Source organism: Heptranchias perlo, chromosome 7 (assembly GCF_035084215.1).
Source record: "Heptranchias perlo isolate sHepPer1 chromosome 7, sHepPer1.hap1, whole genome shotgun sequence".
Lineage (NCBI taxonomy): Eukaryota > Metazoa > Chordata > Chondrichthyes > Hexanchiformes > Hexanchidae > Heptranchias > Heptranchias perlo.
Genome location: NC_090331.1, coordinates 84,806,014 through 84,831,557, shown reverse-complemented (window position 1 = coordinate 84,831,557; position 25,544 = coordinate 84,806,014). Strand labels below are relative to the sequence as shown.

At 44.0% G+C, this 25,544-nt stretch overlaps 1 protein-coding gene across 2 annotated transcripts in view; it reads right to left on the bottom strand.

The window, feature by feature from the left end:
• itgb2 (integrin, beta 2) overlaps positions 1-17,252 on the bottom strand; it is an 88,519-nt gene extending 71,267 nt beyond the window's left edge. The window contains exon 1 of one of the 2 annotated variants that reach the window (XM_067988008.1): positions 17,162-17,252. The gene's annotated coding sequence lies outside the window, so the exon portion shown is untranslated. Of the gene's footprint in view, positions 1-7,881; positions 8,013-17,161 lie in introns of those variants that run through there. The other variant, XM_067988009.1, reaches the window with a different exon arrangement.
• Between the last annotated feature and the right edge of the window lie 8,292 nt (positions 17,253-25,544).

Below are 25,544 nucleotides of genomic sequence, written 5' to 3'. Positions count from 1 at the left end.
GTGCTGTCGAAGAAGCCTTGGCGAGTTGCTGCAGTGCATCCTGTGGATGGTACACACTGCAGCCACTGTGCGCCAGTGGTGAAGGGAGTGAATGTTTAGGGTGGTGGATGGGGTGCCAATCAAGCGGGCTGCTTTGTCCTGGATGGTGCCGAGCTTCTTGAGTGTTGTTGGAGCTGCACTCATCCAAGCAAGTGGAGACTATTCCATCACACTCCTGACTTGTGCCTTGTAGATGATGGAAAGGCTTTGGGGAGTCAGGAGGTGAGTCACTCGCCGCAGAATACCCAGCCTCTGACCTGCTTTTGTAGCCACAGTATTTATATTGTTGGTCCAGTTAAGTTTCTGGTCAATGGTGACCCCCAGGATGTTGATGGTGGGGGACTTGGCAATGGTAATGTCGTTGAATGTCAAGGGGAGGTGGTTAGACTCTCTCTTGTTGGAGATGGTCATTGTCTGGCACTTGTCTGGCGCGAATGTTACTTGCCACTTATCAGCCCAAGCCTGGATGTTGTCCAAGTCTTGCTGCATGCGGGCTCGGACTGCTTCATCCACCACCCTAAACATTCACTCCCTTCACCACCTGCGCACCGTGGCTGCAGTGTGTACCAACCACAGGATGCACTGCAGCAACTCGCCAAGGCTTCTTCGACAGCACCTCCCAAACCCTCGACCCCTACCACATAGAAGGACAAGGGCAGCAGGCACATGGGAACACCACCACCCGCACGTTCCCCTCCAAGTCACACACCATCCCGATTTGGAAATATATCGCCGTTCCTTCATTATCGCTGGGTCAAAATCCTGGAACTCCTTACCTAACAGCACTGTGAGAGAACCTTCACCACACGGATTGCAGCGGTTCAAGAAGGCGGCTCACCACCACCTTCTCGAGGGTAATTAGGGATGGGCAATAAATGTTGGCCTTGCCAGCGATGCCCACATCCCATGAACGAATAAAAAAAAGAATGAAAATAGTTTTTCCCTACTGACTTCATCAAAACCCTTCATAACTTTGAACACCTCTATCAGATGTCCTTTTGACCTGTGTTCTCGTGAAAAGAGCCCCAATTTTTCGAGTTTGTCGTGGCTCAGTTGTATGAGTGTCATTCAATTTTTTTTAAAGATACAAGAACAAACCTTCAAAGGCAGCAGCGTTCGAGAATGTGAGGGCAGAATGGGGTGTTCTGCATTGGTGTTACAGCTTTATCAATAAAAAGCAAGGGCAGTCAGATTCAAAAACATAACTCCAAAGGGTAGAATTCTATTGAGTTAAGCTTCTCTCCAGTAACTTTTCTCCATAGAATTCATAGTATCGAGAATCTCAATTCGTGAACACACTTCCAGTATAAAGAAATCCAATAGGATATGGTATTTTCCACAGTCACTCCCAGTATTTCAGATATATTTTTTCTCTCTGTAAAGTTTTTTAAAATTATTTTATTAAACTGCCATTGATTATAAATAAAATGCAGTTTAATAACTTCTTCAAACTTTACACAGAGAAAAACATACCCCATAGATTCCCAATAAGCCAAGCTGATCCCCATTCACTCCCATAGTTCAGAATTGCAGTGAACCCAATTACGTCAATAACTATGTATGGGTTTAAAATATAATTAGCAGATAGGATGGTACAGGTTAGTTGTAAGCGTAGGACTGGCAATTTAGAGGTTGATAATGCCACAAACAATGTGTTAGAAAGAACACTCCACCTTTATTGGCAAATCACTAACATGTGTAGACTGGACTGTATGAACTGGAGACAAAGGACAGAAGAAAGGCAATATGACAAGAATCAAAAGACTATGATCTGTCTTGGATAGCTTTGCAGATTTCCATAAGGCAGGATGATATCTCAGAGGGATCTTGTTTTGCATTTCTTCTGACCAACAGCAGCCTGTGTTAATCAAACTGGGGGATAAAATGCCTCATGGCCTTACCTACTGAAACCTAACCATAAAACTAAGTTTGTACCATCTGTAATGGCTCCCTTTAAAAATAGCCTTTACAGGTTCACGAGTAGCTGGATGTATTATGGTGTGATACGGAGCTACACAGATCCCAGGTTCGATTCCTGGTCTGTGCTGAGTTAGCTGATCTGAGTTAGGGCAGTGGTAGGGCATTACAACTGGCCTGAACGTACTTGAGTTAGGGCACAGGAAAACCCAGCGACGTTGTCTGTGTCAGCCATGGCTCATTGGTAGTACTCTCACCTCTGAGTTAAATGGATGGTTGTGGGTTCAAGCCCCACTCCAGAGACTTGAGCCCATAATCAATGCTGGTACTTCAGTGCAATACTGAGGGAGTGCTGCATTGTCAGAGGTGCTGTCTTTTGGATGAGACAAATCAAGTCCGCCTGCCTTCCCTAATAGATTCCCTGGCACTATTTAAAGAAGAGAAGAGGGTTTCTCCCTGATGACCTGGCCAATCATTTATCCTTCAACCCACATCACTAAATAAACACATTATCTGGTCATTATCTCATTGCTGTTTGTGGGAACTTGCTGTGCGCAAATTGGTTGCTGTGGGTAAATGCACCACCCTGATGTGGTACTGAGGCATACGGACCAGGGCTATCGCAGGGTCTGTGCTGAATGTGGGGCAGCAGTAGGAGTGCTACAACAGTAACTACACTTCAAAAGTACTTCATTCGCTGGTCATAGAAGGTGCTATATAAATGCAAGCCGTTCTTTCTTTCCTTATTATTATTCAGTGAGACTTCTTGAACAGTACATGTGTGGATGTCAAGCAAGGACAGAACTGGACTCAGTCCCAAAGTCACTTACTGTCTAGAAAGATGAGAAGTGACACTTAGGTCAGGTACCAGAGAGCTGCTAAGCACCCATGGAATTATACTTCACCAATCATTGGCTTCAGTACAAGGGGAAAACTGACAAAAAAAAGTTTATATCAATAGTCCATAACAAAGACAATGTGGCTGGGTTTTCCCGTCCCCTAACTCAAGTACATTCAGGCCAGTTGTAATGCCCTAACTCAGGTCAGCTAACTCAGCACAGACCAGGAATCGAACCTGGGATCTGTGTATCTCCATATCACACACATTGCCTACAATTCCTGCGCCATGTGAGAACTTCAGGACGCTTCAAATGTCCTGGAGGGCCACATGTGCAGGAAATACCGCCAGTTGCTCGAGCTCAAGCTGAGGGTTTCTGAGTTTGAGGGGCAGCTGGAGTCACTGCAGAGCATAAGGGAGGCTGAAGGTTTCCTGGATCGTACATCCCAGGAGGTGGTCACCCCGCAGCCACAGAGAGTTCAGGATAGCAAGTGCGTGGCCATCCGAAAGGGTAGGAAGAGGCAGGCAGTGCAGGAATCTCCTGGGTGTGTGGCACTCTCAAACCGGTATTTAACATTGAATGCCAGTGAGGGTGACGAAACCTCGAAGGAGTGCAGTCCTAAGCATGGCACCAGGGGGCAAAGGACTGCACAGGGGGACATTGTGAAATGTAGAAATGCAGTAGTTATAGGGGATTCGATAGTCAGGGGGGCAGACAGGCGTTTCTGTGACTGCCGACGTGAGTCCTACATGGTGTGTTGCCTCTCTGATACCAGAGTTAGGGACATCACGAAGAGGGTGCAGAACATTCTGCGAGGGGGGGGAAGGGAACAGCCAGAAATCGTGGTCCATGTGGGTACCAACGACATAGGAAAGAAAAGGGATGCGGTCCTGCGGTCAGATTTCAGGTGCTAGGGAGGAAGTTAAAAAGCAGGACCTCAATGTAGTAATCTCTGGATTACTCCCAGTGCCACGAGCTAATGAGTACAGAAATAGGAAGATAAGGCAGATTAATGCGTAAGTAGAGACATGGTACAAGAGGGAGGGCTTCATATTCTTGAGGCATTAGGACTAGTTCTGGGGCAGGAGGGACCTGTTCAAGATGGATGGGTTGCACCGCAACAGAACTGGGACCAATGTCCTCGCGGGGAGGTTCACAAGTGCTGTGGGGGAGGGTTTAAAATAATTTGTCAGGGGGATGGGCACCAGGATGCAGCATTAGAAAGGAGAAGCAAGATGCACAAAGGATTGGGAGAGATAGATAGCACTAGAGTAAGAAATAGTATCGTATTAGGTGGGATCAGACTAAGAGAAAATACGAGAAGGTCCAAGATAGGTTGAGAGTGCATGTGTGTAAATGCACAAAGCGTGGTAAATAAGGTTGGTGAGCTGCAGGTACAAATAGCCTCATGGGAATATGATATAGTGGCGATAGCGGAGACCTGGTTCAAAAAAGGCAGGATTGGGTACTAAATATTCCTGGATACAAGGTTTTCAGGAAAGATAGAGAAGGAAAAAAAGGATGGGGGGGATGGCAGTATTGATTAAGGAGAATATTGCCGTGCTGGAGAAAGAGGATGTCCTTGAGGGGTCAAGGACAGAATCTATTTGGTTAGAGTTAAGAAACAATAGAGAGGCCTTACATTACTGGGTGTATTCTATAGGCCACCAACTAGTGGCAAGGATATAGAGGAGCAAATCTGCAGGGAAATAGACTGGGATATTAATAATGTAAAGAGCAAAGAGGGGGAGGAATTTCTGAAGTGTGTTCAAGAGAACTTTCTTGATCGGTATGTTTCCAGACCAATGAGGTAGGAGGCATTGCTGGATCTGGTTCTGGGGAATGAGGTGGGTCAAGGAGAGCAGGTGTCAGTGGGGGAACATTTGGGGAACAGTGATCATAGTATCATAAGGTTTAGATTAGATCTGGAAAAGGACAAGGAGCAATATAGAGTAAAAATACTTAATTGGAGGAGGGCCAATTTCAGTGGGTTGAGAACAGATCCAGCCCAGGTAAATTGGAATCAAAGATTGGCAGGCAAAATTGTAATCGAACAATGGATGGCCTTTAAAGAGGAGATGGTTTGGGTATAGTCTAGGTACATTCCCACGAGGGGGATTGGTCGGGCAACCAAAGCCAGAGCTCCCTGGATGATGAAAGAGATAGAGAATAAGATGAAGCCAGAAAAAGGGGGCATATGACAGATGTCAGGTTGATATTACAAGTGAGAACCAGGCTGAATACGGAAAGTGCAGTGGAGAAGTGAAAAAGGAAATAAGAGGCGCAAAGAGGGAGTATGAGAATAGACTGGTGGCTAACATAAAAGGGAATCCAAAAGTCTTCTATAGTCATATAGCAAACGGATAGTAAGAGGAGGGGTGGGGACGATCTACGTATAGAGGCAGAGGGCATGGCTGAGGTACTAAATGAGTACTTTGCACCAGTCTTTACCAAGGAAGAAGATGCTGCCGAAGTCACAGTAAAACGGGAGGTAGTTGAGATACTGGATGGGCTAAAAATTGATGAAGAGGAGGTACTAGAAAGGCTAGCAGTGCTTAAAGTAGATAAGGGATTGTTGTATGAGGAGACATTGAGTAGACGAGGCCTGCATTCTCTAGAGTTTAGAAGAATGAGAGGTGATCTCATTGAAACAAGCAAAATTCTTATCGGGCTCGACAGGGTAGATGCAATGAGGATATTTCCCCTGGCTGGGGAATCCAGAACCAGAGGTCACAGTCTCAGAATAAAGGGTAGGCCATTTAGGACTGAGATGAGGAGAAATTTCTTCACTCAGAGGGTGGTGAATCTTTGGAATTCTCTACCCCAGAGGGCTGTGGAGGCTCAGTCATTGAGTAGATTCAAAACAGACATCAATAGATTTCTAGATATTAAAGGCATCAAGGGATATGGGCATGGTGCAGGAAAATGGCGTTGAGGTAGAAGATCAGCCATGATCTTATTGAATGGCGGAGCAGGCTCGAGGGGCCGGATGGCCTACTCCTGCTCCTATTTCTTATGTTCTTAAGTCACCTGGTCGAGATGGGATGCATCCTAGGTTGCTGAGGAATGTAAGTATGGAAATTTCAGAGGTACTGGCCATAATCTTCCAATCCTCCTTAGATATGGGAGTGGTGCCAGAGGACTGGAGAATTGCAAATGTTACACCCTTGTTCAATGAAGGGTGTAAGGATAAACCCAGCAACTACAGGCCTCAGTGGTGGGGGAGCTTTTAGAAATTATAACCCGGATCAAAATTAATAGTCACTTGGACAAGAGTGGATTAATAAAGAAAAGCCCGCACGGATTTGTTAAAGGCAAATTGTATTTAACTAACTTGATTGTGTTTTTTGATGAGCTAACAAAAAGGGTCGATGAGGGCAATGCTGTTGATGTGTATATGGACTTTCAAAAGGCGTTTGATAAAGTACCCCATAATTGGCTTATCAGCAAAATTGAAGCCCGTGGAAAAAAAAGGGGCACTGGCAGCACGGATACAAAATTGGCTTAGTGACAGGAAACAGAGTAGTGGTGAACGGTTGTTTTTCGGACTGGAGGACAGTATACAGTGGTGTTCCCCAGGGGTTAGTACTAGGACCACTGCTTTTTTTGATATATATTAATGACTTGGACTTGGGTGTAGAAGGCACAATTTCAAAATTTGCAGATGACACAAAACTTGGACGTGTAGTAAACAGCGAGGAGGATAGTAATAGACTTCAAGAGGACATAGACAGGCTGGTGGAATGGGCGGACACATGGAAGATTAAATTTAAAGCAGAGAAGTGCAAAGTGATGCATTTTGGCAGGAAGAATGAGGAGAGGCAATATAAATTAAATGGTGCAATTCCATAGTGGGTGCAGGAACAGAGAGATCTGGGGTTATATGTGCACAAATCTTTGAAGGTGGCAATCCAGGTTGAGAAAGCGGTTAAAAAAGCATTTGGGATTCTGGGCTTTATAAATAGAGTCATGGAGTACAAAAGCAAGGAAGTTATGTTGAACCTTTATAAAACACTGGTTCGGCCACAACTGGAGTATTGTGTCCAATTCTGGGCACCGCACTTTAGGAAGGGTGTGAAGGCCTTAGAGAGGGTCCAGAAAAGATTTACTAGAATGGTTCCAGGGATGAGGGACCTCAGTGATGTGGATAGACTGGAGAAGCTGGGGTTGTTCTCCTTAGAGCAGAGAAAGTTGAGACGAGATTTGATAGAGGTGTTGCAAATCATGAACAGTTTTGATAGAGTAGATAAGGAGAAACTGTTTCCAGTGGCAGAAGAGTCAGTAACCAGAGGAGACAGATTTAAGGTGATTGGCAAAAGAACCAAAGGCGACTTGAGGAAAAACTTTATTACTCAGCGAGTAGTTATGATCTGGAATGCACTGCCTGGGAGGGTGGTGGAAGAAGATTCAATCGTGGCTTTCAAAAAGGAATTGGATAAATATTTGAAGGGAAAAAAATTGCAGAGTTACAGGGAAAGAGCGGGGGGATGGAACTAAGTGGATTGCTCTTACAAAGAGCCGGCACGGGCTCGATGGGCCGAATGGCCTTCTGTAATGTAACCATTCTATGATTCTATGTAATACATCCACCCACTAAGCGAACCTGTCGAGGTGGTTTTTAAAGGGATTCATTACAGACAGTACAAGCTTAGTTTTATGGTTAGACTTCAGCAGGTAAGGCCATGAGGCATTTTATCCCCCGGTTTGATTAACACAGGCTGCTGTTGGTCAGAAGAAATGCAAAACAAGATCCCTCTGAGATATCGTCTTGCCTTATGGAAATCTGCAAAGCTATCCGAGACAGATCATAGTCTTTTGATTCTTGTCAAATTGCCTTTCTTCTGTCCTTTGTCTCCAGTTCATACAGTCCAGTCTACACATGTTAGTGATTTGCCAATAAAGGTGGAGTGTTCTTTCTAACACATTGTGCCACGAACATTTATTAATTTACCAATGTCAATAAAGTAACAGCTTAATTGTAACTTTTAACTCCACCACTTTCCTGCCTGAATATACAACCTAGCCTATCGCAACAAGTCAATTTTATCAGACGTTACAATTGCACAAAACACATTTTACCACTTACCCAATTCTTTCTCACTGTTGGAAATGTGGCAATCACTTCCCATTTACTCGCAACCACTGCCTCACTTCCAGTCAAGCCTACAGAAGTCCTGCTGTAAGCATACACCGGACCCGGAACAACAGGACTTGGAAAAAGCTACTGTAGCGTTCAGCTGGATTCAAAAATACTAATAGAATGACCTAAGTCAGACAGTTTGTTCATCTACAATCAATTGCAGGAGATAACAAGAGTTCATAAATGTCTCCGCCTACATATTTATCTATGGAAATACACATTTGCACAGTGAGATAGACTCACATATAGATATCTAGAGTTGACATGTAAATGCTTAAATAAACCACCATTTTGAAGTTTATCCTGTTGTTGTTCTTTGAGAAAGTTTTGCATAAGTTCCTTGTTCATAGGTCATTTTGAGGTCAATGAGAATTTTAAGTTCTTGTGTGTTTTTTTTGTGAAATTTGTATGAAATCTGAAGCGCAATTTCTCACACAAAATTTTAATCAATAAAACTAGCGGGCCATATCTGGCCAAGAATAAAAAGCAGACAAGTATTGCAATGAAATGAAAAGGGCAACCAACTTTGTGAACCCCTGCATTTACACTCATTGTCAATCATTTAAGTATTAGCAATCTTAATCTTTTTACACACACGTAACATGGCAGGGATTCACAGGATAAGAAGCTACTGTCTGACATTTTAGGAATTATGGTAGACATTTTGTGTAGTGCAATTATTACAAGCTGATCACATCAAGCAGTTGTTTTGACTGTGGCATAATGGAAACTAACAGAGAATTTACGAGATGCAACTCAATTGTTAAGTCTGATTTTGATAAGCATTTCATTGATAAACATAAAATATGGAGCAAACTCACCACTGCCACAGAATTTGTGGAAATGCAGCCTATTTTTCCATGGATTCTGAGCACTGGTAATATTTTACTGGAAGCTTGTCGACACTAAAGATACAGCAGTTCAAACACTTATATTTGCAGCCCTGATCGTGTTAGATGGCCTGAAATCCACTAGGGAGCTTCAAGTACACCTTCAGTTGGGATAAGGACGGACCAGGTGGTGTCACCATGATACACACACAATGTCCCCACTCCACATGAAAGAAGTAAGTAATTTTTTATCTGTAAATACTCTGGACGAACAGAGGTGGCAGTGCATCCAGTGCATTAGCAGGACCCGTTATCAATATTTCATGGAGTCATTGCAACGTTTGAAAACTTACTACTGCAAAGTACACTACTACACTCAGTTACCTGAAAATTACATGGCTGTTACATATTAATGCAAGCCAAAACACACTCAAAAATGAAGTTCTGCTACTGTAGCTTTCAAAATAATCAAAGCTCCCTTGATAGTTCCATGGGTAAATGCACTATCCTGGTGTGGCACTGAGGCATACAGACCAGGGCAATCGCAGGGTCTTTGCTGAGTTAGCTGATCTCAGTGTGGAGCAGCAGTCGGGATGCTACAATTGGATGAAGCATCCATAGGCTAAGGGGGTGAAAAATATCAAACAGAGCAAATGTGACCCAGTAATGCCTGCTGGAAAGCTTGCACATGTGAATATCAAGTGAGTGCAGGATCAGGCTCAGCTATGATGCCTCACATGGTAAAATGCCAACACACACTGTCTAGGTTCACACATGAAGAATGACTACTTGTATGAGATACCAGAGAACTGCTGGTGTGTGTGGAAACAATAGCACAACACAAGTCAGCAGAGGAAGGGAGAAAATTGGAAGATCACTGTTTTAAAGAAACAAACTTGCATTCATCTAGCACCTTTCACACTCTTAGGGTGTCCCAAAGTGCCTCACAGCTAATGAATTACTTTTAAAGTGTAGTCACTGCTGTTTTATAGGTAAATGTGAGCCAATTTGCCCAAAACAAGGCCCCACAAACAGCAATGAAATGAATAATCAGTTAGTCTATATTTGGTGGTTATGGTTGAGAGACAAATGTTACCATCACCATGAGACATCCCCTACTCTTCTTCAAATAGTATCAGGGGATCTTTTACATCCCCGAAAGGGCAGACAGGAACTCAGTTTAACCTGTTATCCAAAATGCAGCACCTACAACAATCCAGTACTCTCTGAGCACTGCACTAAAGTGTCAACCTAGATTATGTGCTCATGTCTCTGGGAAAGTGGACTTCTGTTTTAAAAATACTTCCAACTTTCAGGGGCCGATTTTAACTCCCTGCAGGAAGCTGGCGGAAGCGAATGGCAATGCTGCGCGGGAAACTTCGTCGGGACATCCAGCAGATTTTAACCGCAGGCCTCATTTGAATTTGAACGTTTTGGGTGGAAAGCAACAGCTGGCCAGCAGGCTGGGCATGAAGCCCTCCAGCGCCAAGAGAAAGCTGCCGGCAGCAAGCTAAATCCGGGGGGAGAGGGTTTGTTGCGAGGTGCTGGTGGGGTTGGCTGAGCCAGGGTAGCAGAGGCCAAGACTTTCCCTTGTGAAGAAACTAAGGAACGTGTGTTAACTTACCGACAGCTTTACCTGACAGGGCAGCCTCAGGAGTGGGTTAAAATGCCCCCGGGGGTCCCATGTACGTCTTGGAACCTCCATTTGCATTTATTAATGAGGCCCCCGCCAGAGTTCTCCCAAAGTCAATATTTATCCCTCAGCCAACATCACCAAAACAGATTATCTTGTCATTGTTACATTGTTGTTTGTGGGATCTTGCTGTGCACAAATTGGCTGCTGTGTTTGCTACATTACAACAGTGACCACACTTCAAAAAGTACTTCATTGGCTGTAAAGCGCTTTGTGACATACTGTGATCATGAAAGGTGCTATATAAATGCACGTCTTTCTTACTTGCTCTCTGTCCCTCTCCAGCTCAGTTCTCTTAACTCTCAGTATATACTTGCTTGGTCTCTGTCCCCCCCTAACTCTGTAACCTTGTCTTCCAACCTTGCACCAACCTTCTCTGAAAAATAAACATCAGTTCTATGTGCATACTCCTGTAGCCTGCACTACAGCTTCACACAAATCAACATTAAAACTAACTAGCAGGCCATTAATGAAAGTAACAGAACACTGCCCTCCATATTTAGCATTATACCACATATTCTGACAAAGGATGTTGAGTCACATGCAATCTGAAATGGGTGTGCTGCATTATTTTTTAATTCAGCAGCAAAAAGGAAAGATTAAGAAGTGCAGTACTGCATTTCCATATTTTAGTAGCAATTCAAAGCCTGGAATTTTTATACTAAACTCCTGAAATCAATCAATTTAATTACTTATAATTTGCAGTTACAAATGAGGTTAACTGTAAAATAAAAATTTCCAATAGGAAAACATACAAGTACCTGTCACAGACACAGAACCCAAGTATCACTGTTTTCAGCTTGGCTTACTGGTAGCACTCTTGCCTCTGAATCAGAAGGTGTGAGTTTAAACTTCATTCAAAGACTTGAGCACATAATCGAGGTTGACACTTTAGTGCAGGACCAAGACAGAACTGCATTCTTGGAGGTGCTGTCTTTCAGATGACATGATGTTGACCTGAGGGCTCAGCTGCCTGTTTGAGGAGATGTGAAAGCTCTCTGTTGCACTACTTGAAGAACAGCCAATAACAAGTCATTTATCTCACCGTTTGTAGGACCTTGCTGTATGCAAATTGGCTACAATTCAAAAGTAATCAATTAGCTGTGAAACACTGTGTCATACCAAGGATAAAAAGTGCTATCATAAATGCAAATTCCTCTCTCAATGAGGTTCCACCAATTAGTCACACTGATAAGTCTGACTGCCTGTCACATGAGCACAGTATCTTTGATTTGTTTTTTTTACATCAGAAATACATGCTAAAAGTGTAAGCATCTAAATAAAATTATTTTGAAGATATACCATAGTCAAATCACAAAACCCAAAAGTATTCTATTTCTAAACTTTTGATAAGGTCCCACACAAGAGGTTAGTGTGCAAAATTGAAGCACATGGGATTGGGGGGAGTATACTGGCATGGATTGAGAATTGGTTGACAGACAGGAAACAGGGAGTAGGAATAAACAGGTCTTTTTCCAGGTGGCAGGCAGTGACTAGTGGGGTACTGCAGGGATCAGTGCTTGGGCCCCAGCTATTCACAGTATATATCAATGATTTGGATGAGGGAACGGAATGTAACATTTCTAAGTTTGCAGACGACACAAAGCTGGGGTGGAATGTGAGCTATGAGGAGGATGCAAAGAGGCTCCAATGTGATTTAGACAAGTTGGGTGAGTGGGCAAGAACATGGCAGATGCAGTATAATGTGGATAAATGTGAGGTTATCCACTTTGGTTGTAAAAACGTAAGACAGATTATTATCTGAATGGTGATAGATTGGGAAAAGGGGAGGTGCAACGAGACCTGGGTGTCCTTGTACACCAGTCGCTGAAAGCGAGCATTCAGGTGCAGCAAGCAGTCAGGAAGGCGAATGGTATGTTGGCGTTCATTGCAAGAGGATTTGAGTACAGGAACAGGGATATCTTACTGCAGTTGTACAGGGCCTTGGTGAGACCACATCTGGAGTATTGTGTGCAGTTTTGGTCTCCTTATCTGAGGAAGGATGTCCTTGCCATGGAGGGAGTGCAACGAAGGTTTACCAGACTGATTCCTGGGATGGCAGGACTGACATATGAGGAGAGATTGGGTCGACTAGGCCGATATTCACTAGAGTTTAGAAGAATGAGAGGTGATCTCATCAAAACATATAAAATTCTAACAGGTCTAGACAGACTAGATGCAGGGAGGATGTTCCCGATGGCTGGGAAGTCCAGAACCAGGGGTCACTGTCTCAGTATACGGGGTATGCCATTTAGAACAGAGATAAAGAGAAATTTCTTCACTCAGAGGGTGGTGAACCTATGAAATTCTCTACCACAGAAGGCAGTGGAGGCCAAGTCATTAGATGTATTCAAGAAGGAGATAGATATATTTCTTAATGCTAAAGGGATCAAGGGATATGGGGAGAAAGCGGGAACAGGGTACTGAGTTAGACGATCAGCCATGATCATTTTGAATGGCGGAGCAGGCCCGAAGGGCCGAATGGCCTACTCTTGTTCCTATTTTCTATGTTTCTATGTAAACAAACCCAGTTCCTAGCTGGCAGTACTCAAAATAGGAATCACGGAAATTCCTAAAGCTTCTCAGATGGGTTAATCTTAAGAGCACTGGCATCTCCAGGGATTCCTCCCCACAGCCATTTTTTAACATATCACCTCACACAATGTGCAGTTCAAGTATCTCCTAATATGACAGTAATATTCTGCCCTGATGTTTCCCCCTCACACTCCTTTTGGCACTGGTAATTGGACTCTTGGTAAAAACCTATTCATTCAGATTGAGCTCCTTGGTGTTGCAGTTTGTACCATAAGCTGTGTCATCAATGTGTTAAAAATCTACTCACCTAAGTCCTGAAAATTATAAAACAAATTAAATCATTTGTTTCTCATGTTAATTTCAATAAATCTGAAATAATGTCAATTTCCATATTTCTTTGTGCTTTAGTAGTGTCAGTATGGCTCAGTCATGAAACTCGTGCCTTTGAGTCAAAAGATTGTGGATTTCAACCCCAATTCCAGATCTAGGCTGATACTCCAGTCCAGTACTGATGGAGTGCTGCTTTATTGGAGATGCCATCTTTCAGATGAGACAGTGAACTGAGGCGCTATCTGCCCCAGTGGACTTAAAAAAATCCTGCAAAACTTTTTCAAAAAAGAGCAGGGAGATCTCCTAGTGTCCTGGCCAGTATTCATCCCTCAACCAACTCTACCAAAAACAGATTACTTACTCATTCATCTTATTGCTGTTTGTTAGACCTTGCTGTGCACAAATTGGCTATCAGTTTTGTCTCATTACAACAGTGACTACACTTCAAAACTAATCCGTTGGCTGTGAAGCACTTTGGGACATCCTGAGGTCATGAAAGGCACTATATAAATACATTCTTTTTATCTTGATAAAAACAGTTTGGTTAAACAATGAGTTCATGGTGGTTTTATCTACTTTGGGATCAAATTCCTTGCTTAGTTCATCTTTTTAAAGCTAATTACCTAACTAATCAGTTATTAGAGATGACTGACCCATTGGAACCTACAAGGATTGTACAACTGATACTGTCCAGGGATTGTACGGCTGGAAATACTCAGCAAGTCAGACAGCATTTGTGGAGGTAGAAACAGAGTTAACATTTCCGGTGATGACCCTTCATCAGAACTGGAAGAAGTTCTGATGGAGTGCTGCATAATTGAAGTTTATTACTTCCTCCAGTTCTGACAAAGTGTCATCGACCTGAAACGTTAACTCAGTTTGTTTCTCCACAGATGCTGCCTGACTTACTGAGTATTTCCAGCATTTTCTGTTTTTATTTCAGATTTCCAGCATCTGCAGTATTTTGCTTTTGATTGTGCACCTGGGGGTCAGCACTGATCAGGTTTCCGCCCCTCCCAAAGCACCGAAATGGCCCTAACCAAGATTGAATGACATTCACTGTGACTGTGATCATAGTGCATTCTCCCTTTTCCTCCTTGACCTCTCTGTAGCCTTCAACATAGTTAATTACACAATCATCCAATGCCTTTCCTCCATTGTCCAGATTTGTGGGACTGCCCTTGCTTGGTTACACATAACTATCCAACTGTAGTCAGAGCACCTCGAGCAATGACTTCTCTATCCGCCACACTGTCATCTCCTGAGTCCTGCAAGGATCCATCCTCGGCCTCCTACTCTTCTTCATCTACATGCTGCCCCTTGGTGACATCATCCGAAGACATGAAGCCAGCTTCGACATGTATGCTGATGACACCAACCTTGACCTCTTAAATCCTCTACTGTCTCTGTGCTGTCAAACTGCTTGTCCGAAATCCAGTCTTGGATGAGCCATTGCTTCCTGGAGTTAAACACTGGGAGGACTGAAACCATCAACTTAGAACCTCGGCACAAACTCTGTACCCACACCATCAAGTCCCTGGTCAATGTCTCAGGCTGAAGACTGTTCACAACCTTGGAGTCGTGTTTGAACCCAAGCTGAACTTCCTACCTTATATCCTCTCCATCACAAAGATTGCCTACTTCCTCTGTAACATCGCCTGCCTCCATCTCTACTTCAGCCTATTTTAAACCCTCATCCGTGCTTTTTTTCACCTCCAGACACAACTACTGCAATACTCTCCTGGCCGGTTGCCCATTCTCCACCCTCTACAAACTTAAGCTCACCAAAACTCTGTTGCCCATATCCTATCGCACAACTAATGCTCGTCACTCACACCCTTTCTTACTGATCTACATTGACTCCCACACACCCACACCTCAAATGAACAATTCTCACCCTTGTGTATAAATACTTCCATGGTGTCACCCGTCCCTACCTCATTAACCTCCTCCAGCCCGACAAACCTCCACCCCTGCTGAACTCTCTGTTCCTCTTACTCTAGCCTCTTGTTGATCCCTCCTCTCTCACCCTTCACCCTGACATTGATGGCCTTATCTTCAGCCACATAGCTCCCTCTCTCTGGAATTCCCCCCCTTAGCCCTTTTGCCTCAACATTGTCCTCCTCTTTTAATATCCTCCTTAAAATTCATTTCTTTCATCAAGCTTTTGGTCCTCCTAATCTGTCCTTCTTTGGCTCCGTGTCCATTTTCCTTAAGCCTCTGTGAAGCACTTTGGGAGGTTTTTCTATGTTAAAGGCACCATTTACAATCAAGTTGTTGTTGATATGGCTAAGAGATAACAGTTATCAGGGTATCATACAGCTCTGAGCTGGAACTGATCAGGGATCATGTAGCTCAGATACCAAAAAAGAATAGAAACTGATTTCCACTACGGACTCCCAGAGGTAAGCGCCAATATGTTTGGAACAGTTACACCGCACATTTTGGTTTGTTGTGAAGCAACTTCAAGTTCATAATATTAAAAATGCAAAAATGTGCAGTATAACTTCAGCTGAACCTGTGTGTGGCATTTTGCATCATGTGAACCCAGTCTTGCACGACTTAAAAATTAAATCTTCAGGAGCACCCAGGTCACCCAACGAATGCTCCTCTTAAAGTTCATAATAATGTCAGTAAAAGCATTACAAGACAGATGGCTCTTAACATGGCATGAAATAGTTCAGTGGTATTTGGATGCCAGCAGTTTGGATACAGAGTTTGCTTTCCTGAGCTGAGTGGGGCAGTGTGACTCAGTAATAAAAACAGACAACGCTGGAAATGCTCAGCAAGTCAGCCAGCACCTGTGGAGATGCTGCCTGACTTGCTAAGTGTTTCCAGCATTTTCTGTTTTTATTTCAGATTTCCATCATCAGCAATATTTTGCTTTTGATTTAGTGTAAATCAGTGCTGCCCCTTGGCACAGCCCTCAAAACGGTGTCACTGTAAAACCAATAGATACCATAACTGCACCAAAAGTCCACACAGTTACTTACGATTCAACACATAGAATTACATATAATTTACAGTGCACAAACAGGCCATTCGGCCCAACTGGTCTACACCAGTGTTTATGCTCCACACAAGCCTGGTCCCACCCTACTTAATCTAACCGTATTAACATATCCTTCTATTCCTTTCTCCCTCATGTACTTCTCCTTAAATGCATCGACGCTATTTGCCTCAATTACTCCTTGTGGCAAGTGCTACATTCTAATCACTACCTGGGTAAAGAAGTTTCTCCTGAATTCCTTATTGGATTTATTAATGACTAACTTATATTTATGACCCCTATTTTAGATTCTCCACAAGTGGAAACATGGTCTCCACGTCTAGTACAACACAAATTGGCATAGAAAAGATCCCACACCCGCACTAAGTGAGAGCTGTCAACATCAGGGAAATGCGAGAAGTGAGATATGGGGTCAAAAAGAGTGGGACAGGTTGCAAACATTCAAACAAATGAAGTTTATTTTTAAGCGAGATGCATTAAAACATGTTCCATTTTTAAACCAAAATGAGTTGTGTAGCACCAAATGATTGAGACCTGACACACACACACAAATACACACAGTTGATACAGATTGAACCTGACATTGGTTTTTCACAAAGACAAAAGATAATATAAAGATGGAAGGTGACACTAAACCTTCTACCGATCGGAGCTGACGCAAGGCGTTCACAAAAGTGGAAAAGTCTGAGGGCTCGCACCCAGAGGAATTGAGATTGAGGGTTTGCAACAAGAGAAGGTGAGACAGGCGACAACCACGAGCGTTAGTACAAACATCAGGTGCACGAAGGGTTCGTTTCCATTCATTATAATAAAGATTTGGTTACTTACTGAACTGGAGCCCTTCAATCTATTACCGCATGTACTAGGCGTCCGCTGCACTCTACAACTTAATTTTCACTTATAACCAACGCACTTCCCCCTCTTCAGAGCAGAGGAAGTGAACTGCAAAGAATTATCGCGCAAGTTTGTGGCTCCAAACTCTGAGCGGAACTCACCCATGGCAAGAGGCCAAGCAGAGGTAGCGAGGAGAGAACGATTAACGTAGATTAGAACGAAGTTTTTTGTTAGTGTTCGATCAATAAGAGAATCAGAGGTCTTCTGTTTACTTCTATGCATGCCGAATAGCTATTTTCCTTCACGGGACTTTTTTTGCAGTATATCTTTTAATATTTGTTTTCATCTCTGCCATGGCACTGTCCAGATGAATAACGCCTCTCAGCACCACTGTCAATACCAACCCAACGCCAGTACCCATACCACAATCCATACCAACCCCACAGTCAACACTAATACCTCCGCTGATACCAATAGCCCTGAAAATTTTTTACACCAAATTGCAGCAAAATCCTTTCGAGCAAAGTACTTTCTAGTGCGGTCTGGAAAAATTAATCTACACAGTCAACAACTGCAACTGTATACCAACCTTAATCTGGCGATCTCCACCCCAATCCCAAGAACCCTTCCCAGATTTTCAACACTCTCTTGTGGTCTATTTCCAACATGGTGATGGTCAAAATTAACTTTCAAAATCAACAAGGAGCTCCCCAGTGGAGAAGTTCGACTATTTTTTCACAAGATCACAATGTAAATAGAGATGAGGAGCGCCATTCCACTATCTTAGCTAATCCATATTTTAAAAAAACCTCCAGTCTCCATCACAGCATCCGACAGTTTCTTAAATGATTGCACGGCTTTTGCCTCCACAGCCCGACCTGGATGTCCATTCCAAGAGTCTGCAGCAAGAACTTCCTGATATCAGTCCTAATTTTGCCTTTCACCAGTTTGCACCTATGCCCCCTTGTCCTACTGTCAAAGTTTAACTTCAAGTAGTGCTCCAGATTTACCTGCTCTGTAACATTTACTATCTTATATATTATCCTACATATAAAGTCCCCTCTCAGTCACCACCTTTCAAGATTGAAGAGCCCAACTTTCTCTAGACTTCGCTCAATCCTCAGATATTAGGGACCAGCCTTGAGGTTCTCTGCACCACCCTCATGGCTTGAATCTCTTCATGGACATGAAGGTGCAGGACAACCAGAAACACTGTACAGTTACAGCATTAGAAACTGCAAAGTCCTCCTCACTAACATCTGGGAACTCGTGCCAAAATTGGGAGAGCAGTCCCACAGACTAGTCACACTCACAGAATCATACCTTTCAGCCAACATCCCAGACTCTTCCATCACCATCCCTGGGATGTCCTGTCCCACCGGCAGGACAGACCCACCAGAGGTGGAGGTACAGTGCTATACAGTCAGGAGGGAGTGGCCCTGGGAGTCCTCAACATTGACTCTGGACCCCATGAAATCTCATGGCATCAGGTCAAACATGGGCAAGGAAACCTCCTGCTGATTACCACCTACCATCCTCCCTCAGCTGATGAATCAGTCCTCGTCCATGTTGAACACCATTTGGAGGAAGTACGGAGGGTAGCAAGGGCACAGAATGTACTCTGGGTGGGGGACTTCAATGTCCATCACCAAGAGTGGCTCGGTAGCACCACGGCTGACATAGATGCCAGACTGGGCTTGCGGCAGGTGGTGAGCGAACCAACACAAGGGAAAAACTTACTTGACCTCGCCCTCACCAATCTACCTGTCGCAAATGCATCTGTCCATGACAGTATTGGTAGGAGTGACCACCGTATAGTCCTCGTGGTCCCGTCTTCGCACTGAGGACACCATCCAACGTGTTGTGTGGCACTACCACCGTGCTAAATGGGATAGATTCAGAACAGATCTAGCAGCTCAAAACTGGGCATCCATGAGGCGCTGTAGTCCATCAGCAGCAGCAGAATTGTATTCCAGCACAATCTGTAACCTCATGGCCCGGCATATTCCTCACTTTACCATTACCAACAAGCCAGAGGATCAACCCTGGTTCAATGAGGAGTGTAGAAGAGCATGCCAGGAGCAGCACCAGGCGTACCTAAAAATGAGGTGCCAACCTGGTGAGTCTACAACTCAGGACTACATGCATGCTAAACAGCGGAAGCAATGTGCTATAGACAGAGCTAAGCGATTCCACAAGTAACGGATCAGATCAAAGCTCTGCAGTCCTGCCACATCCAGTCGTGAATGGTGGTGGACAATTAAACAACTGACGGGAGGCGGAGGCTCTGTAAACATCCCCATCCTCAATGATGGCGGAGTCCAGCACGTGAGTACAAAAGACAAAACTGAAGCGTTTGCAACCATCTTCAGCCAGAAGTGCCGAGTGGATGATCCATCTCGGCCTCCTCCCGATATCCCCAAAGCCAGTCTTCGGCCAATTCGATTCACTCCACGTGATTTCAAGAAACGGCTGAGTGCATTGGATACAGCAAAGGCTATGGGCCCCGACAACATCCCAGCTGTAGTGCTGAAGACTTGTGCTCCAGAAGTAGCCGCGCCTCTAGCCAAGCTGTTCCAGCACAGCTACAACACTGGCATCTACCCGACAATGCAGAAAATTGCCCAGGTATGTCCTGTCAACAAAAAGCAGGACAAATCCAATCCAGCCAATTACCACCCCATCAGTCTACTCTCAATCATCAGCAAAGTGATGGAAGGTGTCGTCGACAGTGCTATCAAGTGGCACTTACTCACCAATAACCTGCTCACCGGTGCTCAGTTTGGGTTCCGCCAGGACCACTCAGCTCCAGACCTCATTACAGCCTTGGTCCAAACATGGACAAAAGAGCTGAATTCCAGAGGTGAGGTGAGAGTTACTGCCCTTGACATCAAGGCAGCATTTGACCGAGTGTGGCACCAAGGAGCCCTAGTAAAATTGAAGTCAGTTGGAATCAGGGGGAAAACTCTCCAGTGGCTGGAGTCATACCTAGCACAAAGGAAGATGGTAATGGTTGTTGGAGGCCAATCATCTCAGCCCCAGGACATTGCTGCAGGAGTTCCTCAGGGCAGTGTCCTAGGCCCAACCATCTTCAGCTGCTTCATCAATGACCTTCCCTCCATCATAAGGTCAGAAATGGGGATGTTCACAGTGTTCAGTTCCATTCACAACCCCTCAAATAATGAAGCAGTCCGAGCCCGCTGCAGCAAGACCTGGACAACATCCAGGCTTGGGCTGATAAGTGGCAAGTAACATTCGCGCCAGACAAGTGCCAGGCAATGACCATCTCCAACAAGAGAGAGTCTAACCAACTCCCCTTGACATTCAACGACATTACCATTGCCAAATCCCCCACCATCAACATCCTGGGGGTCACCGTTGACCAGAAACTTAACTGGACCAGCAATATAAATACAGTGGCTACAAGAGCAGGTCAGAGGCTGGGTATTCTGCAGCTAGTGACTCACCTCCTGACTCACCAAAGCCTTTCCACCATCTACAAGGCACAAGTCAGGAGTGTGATGGAATACTCTCCACTTGCCTGGATGAGTGCAGCTCCAACAACACTCAAGAAGCTCGACACCATCCAGGACAATGCAGCCCGCTTGATTGGCACCCCATCCACCACCCTAAACATTCACTCCCTTCACCACCGGCGCACTGTGGCTGCAGTGTGTACCATCCACAGGATGCACTGCAGCAACTCGCCAAGGCTTCTTCGACAGCACCTCCCAAACCCATGACCTCTACCACCTAGAAGGACAAGAGTAGCAGGTACATGGGAACACCCCCACCTGCACGTTCCCCTCCAAGTCACACACCATCCTGATTTGGAAATATATCGCCGTTCCTTCGTCGTCGCTGGGTCAAAATCCTGGAACTCCCTACCTAACATCACTGTGGGAGAACCTTCACCACACGGACTGCAGCGGTTCAAGAAGGCGGCTCACCACCACCTTCTCAAGGGCAATTAGGGATGGGCACTAAATGCTGGCCTCGCCAGCGACGTCCACATCCCATGAATGATTAAAAAAATAATTAACAGATTTAACTGATATAATTCAGCATTCCAGCATTACAACTACCATCAGCACAGTCAGCATCAATACAATTGCTAATATCAATAGCACTAATACTGATAAAATAACTAGAATAAATTGCACCATTATTAGTACAGCTAATATGCATAAGAACATAAGAAATAGGAGCAGGAGTAGGCCTTACTGCGGCTAGAGCCTGCTCTGCCATTCAATATGATCATGGCTGATCTTCGACCCCAACTCTGCTCTCCCGCCTGATCCCCATATCCCTTGACTCCCTTAGAGTCCAAAAATCTTTCGATCTCAGTCTTGAACATACTCAATGACTGAGTATTCACTGCCCTCTGGAGTAGAGAATTCCGAAGATTCACAAACCTCAGTGAAGAAATTTCTCCTCATCTTAGTCCTAAATGGCGGAACCCTTATCCTGAGACAATGCCGTCTAGTTCTAGATTCTTCAGCTAGGGGAAACAGCCTCACAGCATCTACCTGTCAAGCCCTCTCAGAGTCTTATATGTTTCAATGAGATCACCTCTCATTCTTCTAAACTCCAGAGAGTATAGGCCCAGTCTACTTAATCTCACCTCATAGGACAATCTTCTTATCCTAAGAATCAATCCAGTGAATCTTCGTGGTACTGCCTCTAAGGCAAGTGTATCCTTCCTTAGGTAAGGAGACTAAAACTGTACACAGTGCTCCAGGTGAGGTCTCTCCAAAGCCCTGTCCAACTGCAGCAAGACTTCCTTACTCTTGTATTCCAAACCCTTTGCAATCAAGGCCATTTGCCTTCCTAATTGCTTGCTGTACCTGCATGCTAACTTTCTGTGATTCGTGTACAAAGACACCCAAATCCCTCTGAACACCAAGATTTCTTAGTCTCTCACCTTTTAAAAAATGTTCTGCTTTTCTATTCTTCCTACCAAAGTGGATAATTTCACATTTCTCCACATTATACTCCATCGGCTACCTTCTTGCCCACTCACTTAACCTGTCGATATCCCTTTGCAGCCCCTTTGCATCCTCCTCACAGCTTATTTTCCCACCTAGCTTTGTATTGTCAGCAAACTTGGATACATTACACTCAGTCCCTTCATCTAAGTCATTAATATAGATTGTAAATAGCTGAGGCCCAAGCACTGATCCTTGCGGCACCCCACTAGTTACAACCTGAAAATGACCCTTTTATTCCTACTCTCTGTTTTCTGTCCGTTAACCAATCCTCTATCCATGCTAATACATTACCCCCAACCCCATGAGCCCTTATCTTGTGTAACAACCTTTTGTGTGGCACCTTATAGAATGCCTTTTGAAAATCCAAATATACCACATCCACTGGTTCCCCTTTACCTACCCTGCCAGTTACAACCTCAAAAAACTCTAATAGATTTGTCAAACACGATTTCCCTTTCATAAAACCATTTTGACTCTGCCGAATCATATTATGATTTTCTAAGTGCCCCATTATCACATCCTTAATAATAGATTCCAGCATTTTCCTAACTACTGATGTTAGGCTAACTGGCCTGTAGTTCCCTGTTTTCTCGCTGTTTTCCTTCTCCCTCCTTTATTAAATAGTGGTGTTACATTTGCTACCTTCCAATTCAATGGGACTGTTCTAGAATCTAGGGAATTTTGGAAGATCACAACCAATGCATCCATTATCTCCGCAGCCACCTCTTTTAGAACCCTAGGATGTGGGCCATCATGTCCAGGGGATTTGTTGGCTTTAAGTCCTGTTAATTTCTCCGGTACTTTTTCTTTACTAATCTTAATTACTTTAAGTTCCTCACTCTCATTAGACCCTTGGTTCCCCACTGTTCCTGGTATGTTTTTTGTGTCTTCTACTGTGAAGACAGATACAAAATATTTGTTTAATGTCTCTGCCATTTCCTTATTCCCCGCTATAATTTCTCCTGTCTCAGCCTCTAAGGGACTTTCGCTACTCCCTTCATTTTTACGTACTTGTAGAAGCTCTTACAATCTGTTTTTATATTTCTTGCTAGTTTACTCTCATATTCTATCTTATCCCTCTTTATCAATTTTTTGGTCATCCTTTGCTGGTTTTTAAAACTCTCCCAATCCTCAGGCTTACTATTCTTCTTGGCCACATTATAAGCCTCTTCTTTTAATCTAATACTATCCTTAACTTCTTTAGTTAGCCACGGATGGATCACTTTTCCCGTGGAGTTTTTATTTCTCAATAGAATGTATATTCGTTGAGAATATTGAAATATTTCTTTAAATGTTCACCAATCTAATTTTCCAGTCTACCTTAGCCAGCGCCCCCCCCCCCATACCTATGTAATTGGCTTTGTTTAAGCTTAAGACTCCAGTTTTGCACTTAATTACGTCACTCTCGAACTCAATGTGAAATTCTATCTTATTATGATCACTCTTCTCCAGAGGATCCTTTACTATGAGATTACCAATTAACCCTGTCTCATCACACAAGACAAGATCTAAAATAACCTATTCCCTGGTTGGTTCTACGACGTATTGTTCTAGGAAACTGTCTCAAATGCATTCCATGAACTTGTCCTCCAAACTACTTTTGCCAATTTGATTTGCCCAGTCTGTATGAAGATTAAAGTCCCCACGATTATTGCATTACCTTTGTTACAAGCTCCTCTTATTTCTTGATTAATTCTCTGTCCATCAGTATAACTACTGTTAGGGGGCCTATAAACGATACCACCAGTGTTTTCTGCCCCTTGTTATTTCTTATCTCCACCCATTCTGATTCTACTACCTGATCTTGCTAGTCAAGATCCTTTCTGACTACTGCCTTTCCGTCATCCTTTATTATCAGGGCTACCCTTCGCCCCCCCACCTTTCCATTTTGTCTGTCTTTTCGAAAAGTCAAATACTCTGGAATATTTAGTTCCCAACCTTGGTCACCTTGCAACCAAGTCTCATTTATGGCTATTAGATCAAACCCATTTATCTCTATTTGTGCCATTAATTTGTCTATCTTGTTACGAATGCTTCGTGCATTCAGATAAAGCGCCTTTAATTTTAACTTTTTACTATTTTTCCCTGATTTGTCCTTATTCACTGATGCACTATCAAACTCTCTGACACACTTCTGTCACACTCTGGTTATCTTTACCCAAATCGCTATACTGCTCTATGGCCTTGACTTTTCTCTTTAGATTTATAAATTTACCCTTACCTGAACCCTCCCACCCCCTTTTTAGTTTAAAGCCCTATCTACCGCTCTAGTTATTCGATTCGCCAGGGCACTGATCCCAGCCCAATTTAAGTGGAGCCTGTCCCAACGGAACAGCTCTCTCTTTTCCCAGTAATGAGGCCAGTGCCCCATGAATTGAAACCCCTGTCTCCCATGCCACTCTTTCAGCCACGCATTTAACTCTCTGATCTGTTTGTCCCTACGCCAATTTGCTCTTGGCTCAGGTAGTAATCCAGAGTTTATTACCTTTATGGTTCTGCTTTTTAATTTGGACCCTAGCTCCTCAAACTCCCTCAGCAGAATCTCATTCCTGGTTCTACCTATGTCATTGGTCCCTAAGCGGACCACAAGAACTGGGTCCTCCCCCTCATGCTCTAAGTTCTTCTCCAGCCGCGAGGAGCTGTCCTTAACGCTGGCACTGGGCAGGCATCACAGCCTTCAGGATTCCCGGTCGCGGCTGCAGAGAACAGTGTTTATCCCCCTGGCTATACTATCCCCTAACACTACCACGTTTCTTTTTACTCCCCCCACTTGAATGGCCTCCTGTACCAGGATGCAGTGGTCAAATTGCCCATCTTCCCTGCAGCCTTTGTTCTCACCACACAGGTAGCAAGTACCTCATATCTGTTGAACCAGGTTAAAGGCTGAGGCTCCTCCACCACTGCATCCTGGGCCTCTATACCTGCCTGACTCGCAGTCACACCCTCCTGTCCCTGACCACTGACCAAATCTAAACTACTACCTAACTTAAGGGGTGTGACTGCCTCCTGGATCAAAGTGTCCAGGTAACTCTCCCCCTCCCTGATGCATCGCAATGTCTTCAGCTTGGACTCCAGCTCAACAACCCTGAGCCGACGTTCCTTGAGTTGCAGACACTTACTGCAGTTGCCTGGGATCTCACTGGTCTCCACCAACTCCCACATAGTGCAGTTATGACACAACACCCACCCTGCCATCTCTATCTAACCTTGTTTTATATATTTAATTAGTTAAAATATTTATTCACTTGATATTTTTAGTTTTATTAACAAATTAGTTTATCTACTTTAAGTTATTAATTTAATAAAGTACTCGTTCTAGTTTCCCAGCTCTTAGTTTAACCCACTGCCCTAGCTTAGAAAGCAAAATAAATGGTAATACTCATCAA